The sequence below is a fragment of the Heptranchias perlo genome, unplaced genomic scaffold (genome assembly GCF_035084215.1).
Source record: "Heptranchias perlo isolate sHepPer1 unplaced genomic scaffold, sHepPer1.hap1 HAP1_SCAFFOLD_509, whole genome shotgun sequence".
Lineage (NCBI taxonomy): Eukaryota > Metazoa > Chordata > Chondrichthyes > Hexanchiformes > Hexanchidae > Heptranchias > Heptranchias perlo.
Window position 1 is genome coordinate 82,225 of NW_027139526.1, and position 17,994 is coordinate 100,218.

The following is a 17,994-nucleotide window of genomic DNA, read 5'->3' on the forward strand; positions in this document are numbered from 1 at the left end:
ACCATGTTTGCAACTCAAGATAAGCTGTTTTATGTTCATGGAATTCATTCCAGCCAGTTTTCTAGATCAATATGTCGAGGAACCAACAAAGGAACAGGCTACTTTAGATCGAGTATTGTGTAATGAAACAGGGTTAATTGGTAATCTTGGAGTAAATGATCCTGTGGGGAAGAATGATCATAATATGGTAGAATTTGATATTGAGTTTGAGAGTGATGTCGTTAAGTCCGAAACTAGGGTCTCAAATTTAAACAAAACCAATTACGTAGTTATGAGGGGTGAGTTGGCTAAGGTAGTTTGGGAAATGAGATTAAAAATATGATAATAGATAAGCAATGGCGAACATTTAAAGAAATAATTAAGATTTCCTCAACAAAATTACATTCCCTTGAGGATTAAAAGCTCCACCGGAAAAGTGGTCCTACATTGGTTAACTGGAGAAATTAATGATAGCATTCGGTTAAAAGAGGCTTACAATGTTGCCAAAAAGAATAGTAAGCCTGAGGATTAGGAGAGTTTGAGAAATCAGCAAAGGATGACCAAGAAATTGATAACATGGGAGAAAATAGAATGAGCGTAAACCAGAAAGAAATATAAGAATGGATTGTAAGAGTTTCTACAAGTATGTATAAAGGAAGAGATTAGCGAAAGTAAGCATGGGTCCCTTGGAGACAGAAACAGGAGAATTTATAATGGAGAATAAGGAAATGGCAGAGACGTTAAACAAATATTTTGTATCTGTCGTCACAGTAGAAGACACAAAAATAATACCAGAAGTATTGGGGAACCAAGGTTCGAATGAGAGTGAGGAACCTAAAGCAATTAAGATTGGTAAAGAAACAGTACTGGATAAATTAATGGGACTAAAAGCCGACAAATTCATTGGCCCTGATGGCCGAGATCCTAGGGTTTTAGAAGAGGTGGCTGCAGAGACAGTGGATGCACTGGTTTTATCTTCCAGAGTTCCCATGATTCTAGAAAGGTCCCCATGGATTGGAAGGTACCAAATGTAACCCCGTTATTCAAGAAAGAGGGAGAGAGAAAACAGGGAACTACAGGCCCTTCAGCCTGACAATAGTAGGAGGGAAAATGCTCGAATCTATTACTAGGGAGGTGGTAACAGGGCACTTAGAAAATTATAATATGATTAGGCACATGCAACTCGCTTTTATGAAAGGGAAATCGTGTTTTGACAACTCTAAGAGGTTTTGAGGGTGTAGATAGCAGGGTAGATAAGGGAGAACCAGTGGATATAGAATATTTGGATTTTCAAAAGGCATTCGATAAGGTGCCACACAAAAGTTTGTTGAACAAGATTAGGGCTCATGGGATTGTGGGTAATATATTAACATGGATTGGGGATTGGTTGACGGACAGAAAACAGGAAGTCGGAATAAACAGGTCATTTTCGGATTGGCAGGTTGTAACTAGTGGGGTGCCGTGAAGATCAGTGCTTGGGCCTCAGATATTTACAATCTATATTAATGACTTAGATGAGGGGACCGAGTGTAATGTATCCAAGTTTGCTGATGAGACAAAACAAGGTGGGAAAGTAAGCTGTGAGGAGGATGCAAAGAGGATGCAAAGTGATACAGACAGGATAAGTGAGTGGGCTACAAGTTGGCAAATGAAGTATTAAGTGGGGAAATGTGAGGTTATTCACTTTGGTTGGAAGAATAGAAAACAGAATATCTTTTAAACGGTGAGAGAGTACGAAATGTTGGTATTCAGAGGGATTTGTGTGTCCTTGTACACGGATCACAGAAAGTTAACATGCAGGTGCAACAAGCAATTAGGAAAGCAAATGGTGTGTTGGCCTTTATTGCGAGGTGGTTGGAGTACAAGGATAAGGAAGTCTTGCTGTAATTATATAGGGCTTTGGTGAGACCGCATCTGGAGTACTGTGTACAGTTTTGATTTCCTTACCTGCGGAACGATACACTTGCCTTAGAGTGGGTGCAACAAAAGTTCACTAGATTGATTCCTGGGACAAGAGTGTTGTCCTGTGAGGAGAGATTGAGCAGAATGGGCCTATATTCTCTGGAGTTTACAATAATGAGGTGATCTCATTGAAATATATAAAATTTTTAGAGGGCTTGACAGTGTAGATGCTGGGAAGTTGTTTCCCCGAGCTGGAGAGTCCAGAACTAATGGTTATAATCTCAAGATAAGGGACTGGCCATTTAGTACAGAGATGAGGAATAATTTCTTCACTGAGAGGGTTGTGAACCATTGGAATTCTCCACCCCAGAGGGCTGTGGATGCTGAGCCATTGAATAGATTCAAAACTGAGATGGATTGATTTTTGGACACGAAGGAACTCAAGGGATATGGGGAGAGGTCGGGAAAGTGGAGTTGAGGTCGAAGATCAGCGATGACGTTATCAAATGGCGGAGCAGGCTCGAGGGACTGAATGGCCAACTCTTGCTCCTTTCGCTGATGTTGGTCCGCTGGAAAAGCCGAACTTGCCAGCTGTTTTAAAACTTTTAGCCTGAACAGGGACTTGAACCCTGGACTCTCAGATCACTACCTATTTTAAAAGTCTGATGCTCTACCGACTGAGCTATCCAGGCTCACTGTTGGATTAGTTTCCATCATACAGATTCATGGTGGGACTCTGAATTATCCCCGTCGATGTCGAATTCGGGGGAGTATCTCTTTTCTACAATTTTCAGCAACATGTTGAGGCGAATCCTTGTTTCTGTTGAACATGATGTAAGAAACATGGACAGAGAACTCGTGATTTTACAATTCTTCTTGTTTGTACAAAATGTCTTGTCATTCGTTCGCAGAAATTAAAAAAACCCACTTTACCCAATGGCTCAAAAGTTAAACTTGTTCCACACGGGAGATGGAAAAGGCCTCTCGAGATTTCAGCCGATCAACAATTGAAAGCTGAATAATTTCACCCGTTACACCGTGACACCAGGCAGCAGATTTGCCTCCCGAATTTTCCCAACACGACACTTCAAACCGATGAATCTCTGCTTCACGGAAAGAAGAATTGTGTGTTTGGTTCTTCAGATTTAAAGATGTCGTGCCGGCCGCTTTACCATTTCAGCTCTCGCCAATCGCCCCCTCTCCCTCCTATAAACAAATAAACTCTCACCTGCTATTGCAAGACGGGAGGGCAGAGGAGCCTCAGTGCCCACATGGGGACATGAAGAAGTCGATGTCTTATGGAACCGGTTGTACCTTGAACTCCAGTCAAAATGTTTAGAAGGTTCAACTACTTTAGATGGCGCTGGAGCTCACAACCCCAGCATTTCTCGAGTGTATAATTATTGTAGAAATAACGCGCGCTGACCGATTGCTCCACTGGAGCCGCGCACGGTCTGTGTCCCCAGTGCTCCCATCAAACAGCTTCATCCTCGGTCTCTCAATTATCACTTCCTGATCTTTCCCACACAGAAACCTCCAACCAAGAGGCGATTCGCTCAACATCCGCAGTGACCTTTAAAAGCCGTGGAATCTGAAACAAAACCCCAGACGATAAGAACTTTTAATTATATTGCTATTAACGTAAGGACAATTATTTTCATGCTACTTTGAGGATTTGGGGAAATTGGGAGCTGAAACTAAGAAACTCTCTCTGGGCTGTCGGTGATTGGAGAGATGGGCGTTATTTCATTTCAAAACCGAGACTCGGAACTTCCTGATGGAGAAGTGTGAGAGAAGATTGTGGTTAGTGGCAGTTACCGGGGAGATCGAGAGGAGAGGGAGAAAAGTCAAAGTCACAGCTGTGACAGCTCAAGTGCTCCGCTTATCTGCAATATTTAGAAAGTAATGTAAAATACAGGACAAACCGATTTGGTATCGATTATCAAAAATACTAAAAGTCCCGGGTTCAAAGGTGGATTTGTTAAGAGGGAACGGTTTTAACCGCCAGACCGAAATCACTCCCCATGAATCTGAAGCGTCTTGGGGAAAACGGCAGTGCGAACTGTTCTGTTCGTGTCATGACTTGAAAGACCCTCCAATTACTGACAGTATCTTTGAACGAGTTGTGCAATAAAACCGCGATAGAAGCCGCTTTGCATTCGTCAAACGTGTAGGTGACGATATTGGGGGTGATCAGGGTCGATTTCAATTATTTGAAATCTCACCATGTGACCCGAAGATTGACGGCAGAATCGAGTTTTTCCTGTCAGTCCTGAATTGAAGGGAAAAGCGCAACAAGCAGGTCGGAGAAATGAAGAGCAGAAAATGTGGATGAAACTTGCACGAGTGAAAATCCCTGTATGTTGGAAGACTCAGTCCCCAGTGGTGGAGAGGATTGGGATTTCAAGCTGTCTCACAGCTCACACACACACCATTGGCTCATTTAATCACCTTCAACAACTCGAATACATCAACACTTAATCTTCTATACACAAGGAAATACAAACCTTGTCTGTGCAACTTGTCCGCATAATTTAACCATTTTAGCCCCGGTATCATTCTGGTGAATCTGCGCTGCACCCCCTCCAAGGCCAATATATCCTCCCTGAGGTGTGGGGCCTAGAACTGAATGCAGGACTCGAAATGTGGTCTCAGCAGAGTTTATATAACTGGAACATAACTTCCACCCCTTTGAATTCCAGCTCCTTGAGATAAAGGCCAACATTCCATTGGCCTTTTGAATTATTTTTTGTAACTGTCCACTGACATTCAGTGATTTCTGTACTTGGACCCGTAAACATCTTTCCTCCCCCACAGTTCCTAGCTTCTCACCAGTTAGAACATATTCTGATCTATCTTGTTTAGGTCCAAAGTTCACACTTCCCCATATTGAAAGTTTGAACAGACTGGGGCTCTTTACCATAGGAAAGAGAAGACTGAGGGGTGACCTGATGTGGGACTTTAAGGTTATGCCAGGGTTTGCTCGGTCAGATGTCGATAAGGTGTTTGCAATTTTGGCGGTGAGGACTCCAAAACCTTTTTTTATATTCGTTCGTGGAATGTGGTCGTCGCTGGCGAGGCCGGCATTTATTGCCCATCCTTAATTGCACTTGAGAAGGTGGTGGTGAGCCGCCTTCTTGAACTGCTGCAGTCCATGTGGTGAAGGTTCTCCCACAGTGCTGTTCGGAAGGGAGTTCCAGGATTTTGACCCAGCGACGATGAAGGAACGGCGATATATTTCCAAGTCGGGATGGTGTGTGACTTGGAGGGGAACGTGCAGGTGGTGTTGTTCCCATGTGTCTGCTGCTCTTGTCCTTCTCGGTGGTAGAAGTCGCGGGTTTGGGAGGTGCTGTCGAAGAAGCCTTGGCGAGTTGCTGCAGTGCATCCTGTGGATGGTACACACACTGTGCACCGGAGGTGAAGGGAGTGCATCTTTCGGGTGGTGGACGGGATGCCAATAAAGCGGGCTGCTTCTTCCCTGATGGTGTCGAGCTTCTTGAGTGTTGTTGGAACTGCACTCATCAAGGCAAGTGGAGAATATTCCATCACACTCCTGACTTGTGCCTTGTAGATGGTGGAAAGGCTTTGGGGAGTCAGGAGGTGAGTCACTCGCCGCAGAATACCCAGCCTCTGACCTGCTCTCGTAGCCACAGTATTTATATGACTGGTCCAGTTAAGTTTCTGGTCAATGGTGACCCCCAGTATGTTCATGGTGCGGGATTCAGCGATGGTAATGCCGTTGAATGTCAAGGGGAAGTGGTTAGACTCTCTCTTGTTGGAGATGGTCATTGCCTGGCACTTATCTGGCGCGAATGTTACTTGCCACTTATGAGCCCAAGCCTGGATGTTGTCCAGGTCTTGCTGCATGCGGGCTCAGACTGCTTCATTATCTGAGGGGTTGCGAATGGAACTGAACACTATGCAATCATCAGCGAACATCCCCATTTCTGACCTTATGATGGAGGGAAGGTCATTGATGAAGCAGCTGAAGATAGTTGGGCCTAGGACACTGCCCTCAGGAACTCCTGCAGCAATGTCCTGGGGCTGAGATGATTGGCCTCCAACAACCACTCCCATCTTCCTTTGTGCTAGGTATGACTCCAGCCACTGGAGAGTTTTCCCCCTGATTCCCATTGACTTCAATTTTACTAGGGCTCCTTGGTGCCACACTCGGTCAAATGCTGCCTTGATGTCAAGGGCAGTCACTCTCACCTCACCTCTGGAATTCAGCTCTTTTGTCCATGTTTGGACCAAGGCTGTAATGATGTCTGGAGCCGAGTGGTCCTAGCGGAACCCAAAGTGAGCATCGGTGAGCAGGTTATTGGTGAGTAAGTGCCGCTTGAAAGCACTGTCGACGGCACCTTCCATCACTTTGCTGATGATTGAGAGCAGACTGATGGGGCGTTAATTGGCCGGATTGGATTTGTCCTGCTTTTTGTGGACTGGACATACCTGGGCAATTTTCCACATTGTCGGGTAGATGCCAGTGTTGCAGCTGTTATGGAACAGCTTGGCTGGAGGCGCAGCTTGTTCTGGAGCACAAGTCTTCAGCACTACAGCTGGGATAGCCTTTGCTGTATCCAGTGCACTCAGCCGTTTCTTGATGTCACGTGGAGTGAATCGAATTGGCTGAACACTGGCTTCTGTGATGGTGGGGATATCGGGAGGAGGCCGAGATGGATCATCCACTCGGCACTTCTGGCTGAAGATGGTTGCAAACGCTTCAGCCTTGTCTTTTGCACTCACGTGCTGGACTCCGCCATCATTGAGGATGGGGATTTTTGCAGAGCTTCCTCCTACCGTTAGTTGTTTAATTGTCCACCACCATTCACGACTGGATGTGGCAGGACTGCAGAGCTTTGATCTGATCCGTTGGTTGTGGAATCGCTTAACTCTGTCTATAGCATGTTGCTTCCGCTGTTTAGCACGCATGTATTCCTGAGTTGTAGCTTCACCAGGTTGGCACCTCATTTTTAGGTACGCCTGGTGCTGCTCCTGGCATGCTCTTCTACACTCCTCATTGAACCAGGGTTGATCCCCTGGCTTGTTGGTAATGGTAGAGTGAGGAATATGCTGGTCCATGAGTTGCCACAGTTTTGCCCATTCACCTAATCTATCAATATCACTTTGTAATTTTATGTTTTCATCTACACTGCTCACAATGCCAGCAATCTTTTTGTCATCGGCAAACTTAGATATGAGACTTTCTATGCCTTCATCTGAGTCGTTAAAAAATATTGTGAATAATTGAGGCCCCAAGACAAATCCCCGCGGGTCACCACTAGTCACATCCTGCCAATGTGAGTACCTACCCATTCTCCCTACTCTCTGTCGCCTTTCGCTCAGCCAACTACCTAACCAAGTCCGTACTTTTCCCTCGATTCCATGGGCTTCTATCTTAGCTAACATTCTCTTATGTGGGACCTTATCAAATGCCTTCTGGAAGTCCATATAAATAACATCCATTGACATTCCCCTGTCCACTACTTTAGTCACTTTTTCTGGAGGTCATCCACTTTGGATCAAAAAAGGATAGATCAGGGTACTTTCTAAATGGTGAGAAGCTGGGAACTGTGGAGGGCCAGAGAGATTTAGGGGTCCGTGTAAAGAAATCACTTCAAACTAGTATCGGTAAAAAAAAACGATGATTGGGATGTTCGTAACGGCTGGTCAGCTGACTTGCTTAAAACACACCATAATGTTATAATCGTGGGTTTGATTCCTGTATGGGCTGTTAAGGGGCTTTATTTTGGGTTTTCGGAACTTTTAAAACCCAAACTTCACAAACAGATTCACAGACAAATTCATGGGGACAGTTTTTTGAATAACATCCATTGTAACTTTGCCCCTGGGCCGGAGAAACACGTCTTTCTTTTGATTTGTCTTTCTCCGGTTTGCAGAGAAATGTTTAACTCGCGGCCTGTTCCCATTAATGATCATCAGCAGCAACAGAGAGACAGAACGGGTCTGACCGCCCCGACATGTGGAAAAGGCATCAGTTCAGGACAAATACATCAAATCAAATGTTCACCCGGCACCGAGAGAAACAAAACCAAGAGAAAAAGGCAGAAGGTAACAGAGAAATAAAAACCAAATACAGACGATAGAAATATTTCCCATTCTTGATGTCTCTCTAATCCATCCCCAATCCTTCAGTGGCGGGGATCAAATTTCTCTGTCAATAAATGCGAGAATGGACCCAAAGAAAAATAAACTAAATAACCAAAAACTGCCGACCCCGGGATTAAACCAAGGACCTTTAGATCTTCAGTCCAATGCAATTCCAAATGAGTATTTGGACCCCAGAGCAAATGAAACTTTGCGCCATTGTCTTCCAAGAAAATATAACCCCTCCGAAGCCCTGCTCCTCCTGTTCATTACCGCACTTCATAGATAAACATCGCACTCATATATGCACACCCACAGTTCATATATAAACATCGCACTCATATATACACACCCACAGTTCATATATAAACATCGCACTCATATATACAATCCCACAGTTCATATATAAACATCACACTCATATATACACACCCACAGTTCATATATAAACATCACACTCATATATACACACCCACAGTTCATATATAAACATCGCACTCATATATACACACACAGTTCATATATAAACATCGCACTCATATATACACACCCACAGTTCATATATAAACATTGCACTCATATATACACACCCACAGTTCATATATAAACATCGCACTCATATATACAATCCCACAGTTCATATATAAACATCGCACTCATATATACACACCCACAGTTCATATATAAACATTGCACTCATATATACACACCCACAGTTCATATATAAACATCGCACTCATATATACACACACAGTTCATATATAAACATCGCACTCATATATACACACCCAAAGTTCATATATAAACATCACACTCATATATACACACCCACAGTTCATATATAAACATCGCACTCATATATACACACACAGTTCATATATAAACATCGCACTCATATATACACACCCACAGTTCATATATAAATATCGCACTCATATATACACACCCACAGTTCATATATAAACATCGCACTCATATATACACACCCACAGTTCATATATAAACATCGCACTCATATATACAATCCCACAGTTCATATATAAACATCACACTCATATATACACACCCACAGTTCATATATAAACATCGCACTCATATATACACACCCACAGTTCATATATAAATATCGCACTCATATATACACACCCACAGTTCATATATAAACATCGCACACATATATACCCACCCACAGTTCATATTTTAACATCGCACACATATATATACACCCACAGTTCATATATAAACATCGCACACATATATACACACCCACAGTTCATATATAAACATTGCACACATATATACACACCCACAGTTCATATTTTAACATCGCACTCATATATACACACCCACAGTTCATATATAAATGTCGCACTCATATATACACACCCACAGTTCATATATAAACATCGCACACATATATACACACCCACAGTTCATATATAAACATCACACTCATATATACACACCCACAGTTCATATATAAACATCGCACTCATATATACACACCCACAGTTCATATATAAACATCGCACACATATATACACACCCACAGTTCATATTTTAACATCGCACTCATATATACACACCCACAGTTCATATATAAACATCGCACTCATATATACACACCCACAGTTCATATATAAACATCGCACACATATATACACACCCACAGTTCATATATAAACATCGCACTCATATATACACACCCACAGTTCATATATAAACATCGCACTCATATATACACACCCACAGTTTATGAAACAACAGCGCACTCATACTTACACTCCGAGTTTATAGGAGGGAGATTGGTTCCGACCGCCGCTTGGGCTCTCGGAGTGGGAGAGGCGGAAGCAGCATGGGCCGTACAAACTGTGGATCTCATTCTGAATACAAGCCGATAGATCATCCTGTGAAATTACATCGTACTTGGGTATGAGGAAGGGTAATGGGCTCTGAGAAGGGTTCAGGGAGTCTAATGGCTTCTTAGTGGCGATCCGGTGGAGCAAGGGGATCCCAGAGAGGGGAAGAGAATATTAGAGCGTATCAGAGAGTGTAAGGGGATCTTAGAGAGGCGAAGGGACTGTCAGAGGGTATCAGAGAGCGTAAGGGGATCTTAGAGAGGGGAAGGGAGTGTCAGAGGGTATCAGAGAGCGTAAGAGGATCTTAGAGAGGGGAAGGGAGTGTCAGAGGGTATCAGAGAGCGTAAGTGGGCTCAGAGAGGGGAAGGGAGTGTCAGAGGGTATCAGAGAGCGTAAGTGGATCTCAGAGAAGGGAAGGGATTGTCAGAGAGTATCACAGAGTGTAAGGGGATCTCAGAGAAGGGAAGGGATTGTCAGAGAGTATCACAGAGTGTAAGGGGATCTCAGAGAGGGGAAGGGATTGTCAGAGGGTATCAGAGAGTGTAAGGGGATCTCAGAGAAGGGAAGGGATTGTCTGAGGGTATCACAGAGTGTAAGGGGATCTCAGAGAGGGCAAGGGAGTGTCAGAGGGTATCAGAGAGCGTAAGAGGACTCAGGGCGTAACAGTGGGTAAGGAGCATTTTGCGGGTATCAGAGAGTGTAAAGGGCGCTGACAAGGTTCAAAAAGGATAATGGACTCTCGGACCATATCGGAGAAGATGAGGAGCTCGGGAGAATCAAATAAGGCAAGGGGGTCTCCGGAGGTATCAGAGAGGCGAATGGATCCAGAGTTGTCATTTTCCAAATCTGACATTTTGAAGGCATCAACACATTTAATAACAGCAAAAAATGAAGCCGGTTGAACCGATAATCTGTCCGTGTCCCATGTGGAGGGAATGAGAAGATAGAATCGGGAGGGACTGGATATTTGGCAACGCTCACGGTTTCCTTTCACACAGCTCAGTGTTGTGTCTGTTAATGTAACTGGATTTCTTGAACTGGAGATAAGAGGTCGCACTTTGGACCTTTTATCACCCAGTTTGAGAAATAAAACACGAAACGCCCAGCGTGGGGCTCGAACCCACAACCCTGAGATTAAGAGTCTCATGCTCTACCGACTGAGCGAGCCAGGCCAGCTTCAATATCTTTTCCCATCCTATTATTGTAGAGAGGCAGCTGTTGATTTTGCTGCAGGGGTTCAGTTTGTCTGACAATCCCAGCGTCGTTCCTTCTGTGCACTCGCTTTTCATTCTGGAGTCAGTCTGATGCCTTTTCCCCGTCCTCCAGTACCGCGCTGAGCAGGAGAGGAACATCGAGACAGGAGAGGGCCACTCAGCCCCTCTTTCTGCTGTCCCATTCAATTAGATCATGAGGTGGTCTGTAACTCAACTCGATTTCCCCGCATTGGAAACATATCCCTTGGGACCCGAACCGAAAAAAGATCTGTCAATATCAGTCTTGTAAATTTGAATTGAGCCTCAATCCACATCCTTTTGGCCGAGAGAGTTCCAGCTTTCGGCCGTATTTTGTTTGCGAAAGTGATTCCTGATTTCTCGCCTCATTAATCGAGCACTAATTTCAAGATTAAGCCCCCTCATTATGCATTCCGCCAACAGAGAAAGAGGAAAAAAGGCCGCCTTAAGCGGAGATTGAACAAAGGATCTGTGGATTTTAATTCTAACGCTACCCCATCTGAGCTATTTCTGTATTCTGTACATGCAATGTTTTATTTTTCTTTGAAAATCACATAAACGTAGATGCGATTTCCCTCTCGGTGAACAGAGTGCTTCGGAGTAATGAGAGCGAACAAACCGTGGATCTGATCCTTAACACAGACTGGTAGATCCACATGTGGAATTAAATCGCACTTGGGTAGCAGAGAGGTTAATGGCTCCTGATAATAAATCAGGGAGTCTAAGGGTTTATTAGTGTGGATCCGGTGGGGCAACGGGATCCCAGAGGCTGTAAGGGAATCAAAGGGCTTCTCAGGGGTTATCAAGGGGTGTGAGGCTATGAGGTATCAAAGAGTTTACGGCACTCTCAGAAGTTATCAGAGAGGGCAAGGGACTGCCAGATGTTATCAGAGAGGGCAAGGGACTGCCAGATGTTATCAGAGAGGGCAAGGGACTGCCAGATGTTATCAGAGAGGGCAAGGGACTGCCAGATGTTATCAGGGAGAGTCAGGGTGTGTCAGTGGGTAAGGGGCACTCCGAGCGTATCAGAAAATGGAAAGGGCAGGAGGAGGTATCAAGATAACAGAGAGGGAGAGAAAACGCTCCTGAAACCCGGGACTGAACCCTTCAGATCTTCAGTCTGACTGAGTTATTTCGGTGTTCTGGACATCCCGGAAATTCACTCGAAGGTCTGTTAGAATCGCAACAAAACTCTTTCCACAATCGCAGCCTCTAAACCTCCACCCAGGACTTTCAATGGTGCAACTTTGATGAACTTCTGCTACTTTTTAATTTGTTCTCAGCAGTAACTGTTCACATCCTTTATCTGGCCCATGACATGGCATCTAGAAGAAAATGTCGATTGCAGCTTCACTGAAGCGGGGGACGCTTTGCACTCGTAAAAAATTCATACGCGAAAGAGACGGTTTGATCGAGGCGACACCAGGACAGAGCAAAGGTCAGTTAATGTTTGCCGAGTGGCGAGAGGGAGAATTTGGAACTTCTGTGCGGTTGCACTGTGACTTTCCCAGATCTGCTTGGAGCGATATTCCTTTGAATTCATCACCTACAGGGACAATTTGATTCTCAGTTCCGGTTTTCTCCTGGTGCGCTTCTGAGATATAAAAAAATGAATGGATGATATCAACCTGAAACTCGTCACGGACACGCTACAGACTCAAAGCTCAGCACAACTCCAATCTGTTTCAGTTGGAAATTGTTTCCCAGGGATGGACAGTAATGCGCTGTCTGAGGCTGCATTCGCTGCTTTCCGCCGGCAGCGGGTGATTGGAGAAAGCGGGACCGGACAATGTCGCTGCTGTCACGGCCTCACTCACTCGGGGAGCTGGGGAACAGCGAAAAACTGATGGGTTTGATGCTGCGTCAAAAAAGCGGCTTCGAACTGCTTTTGTTAACTGAGGCAGCGCTGCAGGATCCTTTAACAATCTCTCACAAATAAACTGAAACCTGTCGGAAGGTGAATAATATTTCACTTTAATCGTGAGCCCTCATTTTGAACCTTGTCTGTCAAGAAGTATTTCGATCACCTTCAAGCCATTCTCGGTTTTTTGGATATTGTTCAGATACCTGTTATCCAGCGGCAGGTGGAATATCAGCCGCGCTCAGCTGGCAATGTTTACGGTACATTTTTCTGTGAACAGAACACACATTCGAAACCTGGAAATGCGAAACAACGAATTTTAAGGTAAAAGCTCCCTATTGTCCCCGGGTGGGTTCGAACCACCAACCGTTACAGTTAATAACCAAACGCGCTAACCAATTACACCACAGTGATACAACAGCGGCCTTCTTGAGTTACTAATTCACCGAGCTAACGTTTCAGCTTGCAGCGACCAATGTCACAACTGTCTGACCATAAGTTTACTTTTCCAAAATAAAGGGTGTGCAGTTTGCACGAGTGAAAATCGGTGCCGTCTTATTTCTGAACATCAAACTCCCCTTGCCCCTAAATGCCTGTATGTTGGAAGACTCGGTCCCCCAGTCGGAGAGAGGATTGATTTTTCGAGCTGTGATTCACCATTCTCTATCCCAGTATTGCAGAAAATGAGATGAGATGAAATGAGCAGGTCCAACGAGCAGGTCTGTGACACTACACGGTGTCTACAAAGTTGTCTCTTGCACTTACAGTGAAGCGGACGGCAGTTTTCACTCTTAAACCAGTAACTATGATGTTAAGAAAGTATGTGGCCGAGAAAGACTTGATTTCAGCGCGGTGACACTGGGCCAGAGTAAAGTTCAGTTAATGTGATTGCCGAGTGGCGAGAGGGTGGATTTGGAACTCCTGTGCGGCTGCGCTGCGCTTTGTCCAGATCTGCTTGGAGCGATATTCACTTCAATTCATCACTGACAGGGACAGTTTGATTCTAAGTTTCTTTTCTCTGGTGCTTGGTGAGATTTCAAAATTGAAAGCGGCCCATACCGACCCCAAACTCGTCACTTACACGCTGACAGATACAAGGCCCTCACACTCTTCACCAGTGAGATGAAAGCGGAGAGCGATTTCACGGTCGAATACAATGGGGAACAAAACTCAATCAAAGAAAGTGCAGGTCATTGAGGGGCCTTTAAAGTCCTGATTGTTTGAACTGAACTTCTTCCCAAAGCGTTTGAGAGTCACGTGGGGCGATTTGGGGACTTCTTTTCCCTCTTTGCAAAATCTTCAACCACAGTTCAAGATCAAAAGTCGAGGGCAGAATGAGACGCCTTCCTGAAAATTGAGAACCAGAGAAGCAGATTTGAGTGCAAGGTTCTGTTTATTGAGAAAAAGCAGATGAAACATTCATCCCGGAACGATCCAGAATCCGATCAGCTCGAAAAGCAACGGTTACCCCGTGATTTGAACACTCAGCCTTCTGGTGGCGGAATAAATAATGTAGATAGAAGCAGGAAGTTGAAAAGTGGGAATTGATAAATTAAGTGAGTGGGTAAAACTGCGGCAAACAGAGTTCAATGTGGGGGAGAGCGAGGTCATCCACTTTAAATCTAAGAAAGATAAATCAGAGTATTTTCTAAATGGTGAGAAACTCGGAACTGTGGAGGAGCAGAGAGATTTAGGGGTCCACATACAGAAACCGCTACCAACCAGCGCACAGGAACAAAAATTAATTAAACAGCCGAATGTGCCGTTCGGACAGCCGGTTAGTTCATTTCCATTGAGTTTACCGTAATATCATGATCACGGATTCGATTCTTGTCATTTGCTTTCTCATTTTTAGCCCATCCAGTATCTTAACTATATCTTCCTTTACCGAGAATCTGGCAGCATCTCCTTCCTTGGTAAAGAACAATGCAAAGTACTCATCGAGTACCTCTGCCAGGCCCACTGCCTCGTGAGTCGATCTCCTTTATGGTCCCTAATCGTCTCTGCCCCTCCTCTTACTACCCTTTTATTGTTAACATGTCTGTAGAAGACTTTTTGATTCCCTTTTATGTTTCCCGCTTCATCTTACTCTCTATCGCTCTTATTATCCAGGGAGCTCTGGCTTTATTTGCCCGACCTTTCTACCTTGTTGGAATGTACCTTCTCTATACCCGAATCATCTTTTCAAAAGCCGCCCACTGTCCAATTGTAGTTTTGCCTGACAATCTTTAATTCCAATTTACCGGGGCCAGATCTGTTCTCATCCCACTGAAATTGACCCTCATCCAATTGAGTACTTTTACTTTAGAGTGGACAGTGTCCATTTCCATAGCTATTCCATTCCTTATGATACTGATCGCTGCTCCCTAAATGCTCCCCCACTGACACTTGCTCCACTTGGCCCGCCTCATTCCCTTGCACCAAGTCCAGCAATGCCTCCTTCCTCAGTGGGCCAGAAACGTACTGGTCGAGAAAGTTATCCTGAACACATTTCAAAAATTCTTCCCCTTCTTTGCGCATTATGTTATTGTTATCCCAGTCTATATTAGGATAGTTGAAATCCCCTGTTATCACTACTCTATGGCTGATGCACCTCTCTGTAATTTCCCTGCAAATTTGCTCCTCTGTATCGGTCCCACGAGCTGGTGGCCTATAGAATACACCAAGTAGTGTAATCGCACCTCGGTTGTTCCTCAACTCGAACTCCGTACCCAGGAGAAATTCCCTCGTTCCTGGGAACTTTGTATTAAGCAGAAGTTAGCAGCAAAAAGTGTTCGTGGTGGGACTGAGAAATGCTTTAACAGCCGGCACCCTGAAAACAGAGCTCCAAGTGTCGGTTTAAATAAAGTCCTGAACTGACAGAGCGGCGGGCAGATGAGGATTGAATTAAATCCCAATTCACTGAATCTAAACAAGGTTTAAATAAGTGAATCTGTCAGGAGTGGGATTCCTGAGCTTGTGTGTGAGCTGAAACTGGATCGGTCCCGTTCTGTAAAGACTGAATGGCAGGCGGCTCCCAGACAGGGCTCAGGCCGGGACTGGCAGCTCTCCGCTGGGAACGGCTGGATTGGAGAGCGGGGCTCCTGCGGTGTTGCTGCTGCTGCTTCCGCCTCTTCGAGACCCTGTGGCGGTCGGTACCGATCTCCCTCCTATGGATCCGGCTCCAGGTGGGCGCTGTGGACCTCGTGGCGCAACGGTAGCGCGTCTGACTCCAGATCAGAAGGATGCGTGTTCGAATCACGTCGGGGTCATTGCATTTTCACAACGTTTCAGTGTCACTCTGTTTTATCGCGGGGCAGTCTTTCAGGGATGGTCTGTTCACTGTGTGTAAAATAATATTTATCACAGAATGAACACACCACAGAAGGAGGCCATTCAACCCATCAATCCCTTACCTGCCTTTTGTAAGACCAATCCCATTGGTCCCATTCCCCGTCCCTTTCCCCGTGGCCCTGCATTTTCCCCTTCAAGTATTTATCAAATTCCTTTTTAAAAGCCACGATTGAATCTGCTTCCACCACCCTTTCAGGCAGCACATTCCAGATCATAACCATTCGCTGCGTAAAAAAGATTTTCCTCATGTCGCCTTTGGTTCTTTTGCAATCACCTCAAATCTGTGTCCTCTGGTTCTCGACACTTCCGCCAATGGGAACAGCTTCTCTTTATTAACTTTATCTGAACCCTTCATGACTTTGAACACTTCCATCAAATCTCCTCTGAACCTTCTCTGCTCGAAGGAGAACAACCCCAGCACGGGGTAAATGCGGTCAATTAGCTCCAATTTATTTATTTGGGCATTAAACAAAATGTGAAAGACTGGCAAGGCGTTGTGTGAACGGAGCTCACTGCTTGAAGACAATAAATCCAATCACTGCGTGGGCGCTGGGTTCAAATCTCACAACTGAGAGAATTTCTGACAATGTTCATTTTGACCTGTTCGCAGAAAACCCGATTGTCGTGCGATGGAGCAGAGGATGTGAAAGAAGCTGAAAGTGGAAGTGCAGATATTAGTTTCATCACAGTGACTGGACACGTTTCCACAGGTTCGGGCCTCTCACCTTAAGATTCTTTCCAGCAGAGTGGGACAGGTGATCAGAGTGACCGGGCTCCAGCGGCGCAATCGGTCAGTGCGCGGTCCTTATCTGACAGGACAGGGTCGGGAAATACCGAGGTTGTTAATTCGAGTCTCACCGAGATCAAACAATCCTTTTGCTTGTTAACATTTCGACCGGAGTTGAAGGTACAATTGGTTTGTTCCAAAATGCATCTTATTTGAATTGCCATGTGGTTCCTCCGGATTACGCTGTTGCAATAGCAGATGAGATGTTCAGTATTACTTGTTTACAGGAGGGAGGCTGTTGTTTTGGAGACACAAACTATGATTTTGATCCATCCACAAATCGTGGGATTTAACTGGAGCTTTAAACCAGCGCCATCGACCGCTCAGCCAGGATACTTTCCAACCTACACTTCAGGAGCTAGTTTTACAGGAATAGAATTACTACAAGCAAGAATTCTACCCCTCCAGCACCAATGCTCACACGGCAGCAGGATGCATGTGTCCAGTTAGAAACCTGTCTGAAGGAACATTCAGTCTGACAGAGCCGGAAGTCCAGCAGATTGACTTTCGGTCTGAGCAGATGTTGAGTCTCCTCCTTGAGAGTGTTTTGCCAATCCAGCTCAGAGTGGATTAAGAATCATAAATTCGGGTGTGACTGGAGCCACTTGTGTAAGATGAAGTGTCGGGGGCAGTTTCCCGTCCTTGACGGACATTAATGATCCGGTTGCGGTTTTGCTGCAAAATTTCACTTCCCAGCTCCCGAACTAAAATCCAACTCTGGCGGGACTCGAACCCACAACCTTTGAATGTCTCTGCTAACCACGAAGTAGAAGTCCAACACGCTGTCCATTGCGCCACAGAGTCAGTTATGCCATTTGAAGGAGAGTGGGGATCCTGTGCTGTGGTTGAGGCGGTCAGGCTGCTCCTCTTTCCGCCTCTCACATTCCGAGAGCCGCGGCGGCAGTCTGCACCGATCGCCCTCCAATGGATCCG

General features: G+C 45.0%; 4 non-coding genes across 4 annotated transcripts; 1 reads left to right on the forward strand and 3 right to left on the reverse strand.

The window, feature by feature from the left end:
* Positions 1–2,488: 2,488 nt before the first annotated feature.
* Positions 2,489–2,573, reverse strand: trnak-uuu (transfer RNA lysine (anticodon UUU)). The gene is given in 2 exon segments: positions 2,489–2,524; positions 2,537–2,573. It is a non-coding gene; the product is annotated as a tRNA-Lys (tRNA).
* An 8,374-nt stretch (positions 2,574–10,947) lies between these two features.
* On the reverse strand, positions 10,948–11,020 carry trnak-cuu (transfer RNA lysine (anticodon CUU)). Its single transcript has one exon. It is a non-coding gene; the product is annotated as a tRNA-Lys (tRNA).
* Positions 11,021–16,120: 5,100 nt separating this feature from the next.
* Positions 16,121–16,192, forward strand: trnaw-cca (transfer RNA tryptophan (anticodon CCA)). The gene has a single exon. It is a non-coding gene; the product is annotated as a tRNA-Trp (tRNA).
* A 1,581-nt stretch (positions 16,193–17,773) lies between these two features.
* trnar-ucu (transfer RNA arginine (anticodon UCU)) lies at positions 17,774–17,865 on the reverse strand. The gene is given in 2 exon segments: positions 17,774–17,809; positions 17,829–17,865. It is a non-coding gene; the product is annotated as a tRNA-Arg (tRNA).
* Positions 17,866–17,994: the final 129 nt, after the last annotated feature.